The sequence below is a fragment of the Arachis hypogaea genome, chromosome 15, assembly GCF_003086295.3.
Source record: "Arachis hypogaea cultivar Tifrunner chromosome 15, arahy.Tifrunner.gnm2.J5K5, whole genome shotgun sequence".
NCBI classification, from domain to species: Eukaryota; Viridiplantae; Streptophyta; class Magnoliopsida; order Fabales; family Fabaceae; genus Arachis; species Arachis hypogaea.
The window spans coordinates 105384730-105389935 of record NC_092050.1 but is presented as its reverse complement, the minus strand read 5'-3'; the positions used below and the strand labels follow the sequence as shown (position 1 = coordinate 105389935).

Here is a 5206-nt window from a genome sequence, read left to right as displayed (position 1 = left end):
AACTTGGCAGTTTGCTCTTCAGTAACATCCTCATTCTCTTCAGAAGAGGAATACTCATCAGAGCTCATGAATGGCATAAGGAGGTTTAATGGGATCTCTATGGTCTCTAGATGAGCCTCAGAGTCCCTTGGTTCCTCAGAGGGAAGCTCCTTATTGATCACTGGACGTCCCAGGAGGTCTTCCTCCTTGGGATTCACGTCCTCTCCTTCCCTTACAGGTTCGGCCATGGTGCTTATGTCAATGGCCTTGCACTCTCCTTTTGAATTCTCTTCTGTGTTGCTTGGGAGAGTACTAGGAGGGATTTTAGTGATCCTTTTACTCAGCTGGCCCACTTGTGCTTCCAGATTTCTAATGGAAGATCTTGTTTCATTCATGAAACTTACAGTGGCCTTAGATAGATCAGAGACTAAGTTTGCTAAATTAGAAGTATTTTGTTCAGATTTCTCTGTCTGTTGCTGAGTGGATGATGGAAAAGGTTTATTATTGTTAAAACTATTTCTTCCACCATTATTAAAGCCTTGTTGAGGCTTTTGACCCTTCCATGAGAAATTTGGATGATTTCTCCATGATGAGTTATAGGTGTTTCCATAAGGTTCACCTAAGTAATTCACCTCTGCTATTGCAGGGTTCTCAGGATCATAAGCTTCTTCTTCATAAGAAGCCTCTTGAGTACTGTTGGATGCAGCTTGCATTCCATTCAAACTCTGAGAAATCATATTGACTTGCTGAGTCAATATTTTGTTCTGAGCTAATATGGCATTCAGAGTATCAATCTCAAGAACTCCCTTCTTCATAGGCGTCCCATTACTCACAGGATTCCTCTCAGAAGTGTACATGAACTGGTTATTTGCAACCATGTCAATGAGTTCTTAAGCTTCTGCAGGTGTTTTCTTTAGGTGAATGGATCCACCTGCAGAGGTATCCAATGACATCTTAGATAACTCAGACAGACCATCATAGAATATATCCAGGATGGTCCATTCTGAAAGCATGTCAGAAGGACACTTTTTGGTCAGTCCTTTGTATCTTTCCCAAGCTTCATAAAGGGATTCACCTTCTTTCTGTCTGAAGGTTTGAACATCCACTCTAAGCTTGCTCAGCTTTTGAGGAGGAAAGAACTTGGCTAGAAAAGCCTTGACCAGCTTATCCCAAGAGTTCAGGCTATCCTTAGGTTGAGAGTCCAACCATACTCTAGCTCTGTCTCTTACAGCAAAAGGGAAAAGCATGAGCCTGTAGACTTCAGGATTTACTCCATTAGTCTTAACAGTATCACATATCTGCAAGAATTCAGTTAAGAACTGAAAAGGATCTTCAGATGGAAGTCTATGAAACTTGCAGTTCTGCTGCATCAGAGAAACTAATTGAGGTTTCAGCTCAAAGTTGTTTGCTCCAATGGCAGGAATGGAGATGCTTCTTCCATGTAAATTGGAATTTGGTGCAGTAAAGTCACCAAGCATTCTCCTTGCATTATTATTATTTTCAGCTGCCATCTCCTTTTCCTGTTTGATAATTTCTGACAGGTGCTTGCTGGTTTGTTGTAATTCAGCTTCTCTTAGTTTCCTCTTTAGAGTTCTTTCAGGTTCTGGATCTGCTTCAACAAGAATATTCTTGTCTTTACTCTTGCTCATATGACAAAGAAGAGGGCACAGAAAAATAATAATAATAGAGATCCTCTCTTTTTTTTTGTGAGTGAGGGAGAGATGTTAGTAGATGAATAAACAAATAGAAGGAGATGAGAGAGGGAGAATTTTCAAAAATAATTTTTGAAAAAGAGTTAGTGATTTTTGAAAATAGTTTTTGAAAAAGGTTAGTAATTTTCGAAAATTAATTTTGAAAAGGGTTAATAGTTTTTTTTCGAAAATTCAAATAAAAAATAAAATAATTAGTTTAATTAAAAAGAAATTTTGAAAAAGAGGGAAGATATTTTCGAAAATTAGAGAGAGAGAGAGTTAGTTAGGTAGTTTTGAAAAAGATGAGAGACAAACAAAAAAGTTAGTTAGTTAGTTGAAACAAATTTTGAAAAGGTAAGAAGTTAGGAAGTTAGAAAAGATATTTTGAAATCATATTTTGAAAAAGATAAGATAAGAAGATATTTTTGAAAAGATATGATTGAAATTAGTTTTTGAAAAAGATTTGATTTTTAAAATCACAATTAATGACTTGATTCACAAGAAATCACAAGATATGATTCTAGAACTTAAAGTTTGAATCTTTCTTAACAAGCAAGTAACAAACTTGAAATTTTTGAATCAAAACATTAATTGTTATTGTTATTTTCGAAAATTTGATATAAAAATAAGAAAAAGATTTTTGAAAAATATTTTTGGAATTTTCGAAAATAACTAAGAAATTTGAAAAAGATTTGATTTTTGAAAAAGATTTTGAAAAAGATAAGATTTTCAAATTGAAAATTTGATTTGACTCATAAGAAACAACTTGATTTTAAAAATTTTTGAAAAAGTCAATCCAAATTTTCGAATTTGATGAGAGAAAAAGGGAAAGATATTTTTTTGATTTTTGATTTTTTTTATGATGAGAGAGAAAAACACTAAAATGATGCAATGCATGAAATTTTTGGATCAAAACAATGAATGCATGCAAGAATGCTATGAATGTCAAGATGAACACCAAGAACACTATGAAGATCATGATGAACATCAAGAACACAATTTTGAAAAATTTTTAATGCAAAGAAAACATGCAAGACACCAAACTTAGAATTCTTTAATGCTTAGACACTAAGAATTCAAGAATGCATATGAAAAACAAGAAAAGACACAAAACATGCAAATACAAAGATCAAACAAGAAGACTTACCAAGAACAACTTGAAGGTCATGAAGAACACTATGAATGCATGAGAATTTTCGAAAAATGCAAGATGCACATGCAATTGACACCAAACTTATAACATGACTCAAGACTCAAGACTCAAACAAGAACACAAAAAATATTTTTGATTTTTATGATTTTCTAATTTTTTTTGTATTTTTTTTCGAAAATTATTTGTAAAAGAAAAAATAAGGATTCCAAAATTTTTAATATGAATTCCAGGAATCTTGCCATGTTAGTCTAAAGCCTCAGTCCAGGAATTAGACATGGCTCACTAGCCAGCCAAGCTTTCAATGAAAGCTCCGGTCCAAAACACTAGACATGGCCAATGGCCAGCCAAGCTTCAGCATGTAAATCAGGAATAGCAGCAGGTGGATTAGCAACAACTAGCTTGCTCTTGATAACAAATTGCAAGCCTCAGTCCAAATGAATTTAGACATGGCTTTACAGCCAGCCAGGCTTCACATGCTTCATGAAACACTAGAATTCATTCTTTAAAAATTTTGAATAAATTTTTTTTTTCGAAAACAGGTGAGAAAATTTTGAAGTATTTTTGAAAAAATTTTTGAAAAGAAAACAAAAGAAAATTACCTAATCTGAGCAAAAAGATGAACCGTCAGTTGTCCAAACTCGAACAATCCCCGGCAACGGCGCCAAAAACTTGGTGTTGTTGCCGGATCAAACTTGGCACTGATGTTACCGGACCAAAAGCTTGCCGAAAACTCGAAAAATCCCCGGCAACGGCGCCAAAAACTTGGTATGCGAAATTGCTACTCAGGTTGTGAATTGTTGTTCGAAATTGATTCCCTGGCAATGGCACCAAAAACGGATGCACAGGACCATGGTCTAAACATATCTTCACAACTTCGCATAACTAACCAGCAAGTGCACTGGGTCATCCAAGTAATACCTTACGTGATTAAGGGTCGAATCCCACGGAGATTGTCGGTATAAAGCAAGCTATGGTCACCTTGTAAATCTCAGTCAGGCGGATATAAAATACTAATGGAGTTTTCGAAAGTAATTAATAAGATAGGGATATAAATACTTATGTAAATCACTGGTGAGAATTTCAGATAAGTGAATAGAGATGCTTTCGTTCCTCTGAACCTCTGCTTTCCTGCTATCTTCATCCAATCAGTCTTACTCCTTTCCATGGCTGGCTTTATGTGATACATCACCATTGTCAATGGCTACTTTCGGTCTTCTCTCGGGAAAATGATCCAAATGCCCTGTCACGGCACGGCTAATTGTCTGGAGGAATCACCCTTGTCAATGGCTTCATCTTATCCTCTCAGTGAAAATGGTCAACGCACCCTGTCACGGCACAGCTATTCATCTGTCGATTCTCGATCATGCTGGAATAGGATTTACTATCCTTTTGCGTCTATCACTAACGCCCCGCAATCGCGAGTTTGGAGCTCGTCACAGTCATTCATTCATTGAATCCTACTCGGAATACCACAGACAAGGTTTAGACCTTCCGGATTCTCTTGAATGCCGCCATCATTCTAGCTTACACCATGAAGATTCAGGTTAGGAGATCTAAGAGATACTCATTCAGTCTAAGGTAGAACGGAAGTGGTTGTCAAGCACGCGTTCATAGGGAATGATGATGATTGTCACGTTCATCACATTCAGATTGAAGTACGAATGAATATCTTAGAAGCGAAACAAGATGAATTGAATAGAAAACAGTAGTACTTTGCATTAATCTTTGAGGAACAGCAGAGCTTCATACCTTAATCTATGGAGTGTAGAAACTCTACCGTTAAAAATACATAAGTGAAAGTCCAGGCATGGCCGAGAGGCCAGCCCTCAAACGTGATCTAAGATAGCATACAACTGATCAAAGATACCTAATACAATAGTAAAAGGTCCTATTTATAATAAACTAGCTACTAGGGTTTACAGAAGTAAGTAATTGATGCATAAATCCACTTCCGGGGCCCACTTGGTGTGTGCTTAGGCTGAGCTTGAGTGTTGCACGTGTAGAGGTCCTTCTTGGAGTTGAACGCCAGTTTTTGTGCCAGTTTGGGCGTTCAACTCTGGTTTTGGATCCTTTTCTGGCGCTGGACGCCAGATTTGGGCAGAGAGCTGGCGTTGAACCCCAGTTTGCGTCATCTAAACTTGGCCAAAGTATAAAATATTATACATTGCTGAAAAGCCTTGGATGTCTACTTTCCAACGCAATTGGAAGCGCGCCATTTCGAGTTCTGTAGCTCCAGAAAATTCACTTTGAGTTCAGGGTGATCAGAATCCAACAGCATCAGCAATCCTTCTTCAACCTCTGAATCTGATTTTTGCTCAAGTCCCTCAATTTCAGCCAGAAAATACCTGAAATCACAGAAAAACACACAAACTCATAGTAAAAT

At 36.8% G+C, this 5206-nt stretch overlaps 1 non-coding gene across 1 annotated transcript; it reads left to right on the top strand.

The window, feature by feature from the left end:
- Positions 1 to 986: 986 nt before the first annotated feature.
- On the top strand, positions 987 to 1094 carry LOC112752154 (small nucleolar RNA R71). Its single transcript, XR_003176601.1, has one exon. It is a non-coding gene; the product is annotated as a small nucleolar RNA R71 (small nucleolar RNA).
- The last annotated feature ends 4112 nt before the right edge of the window (positions 1095 to 5206 follow it).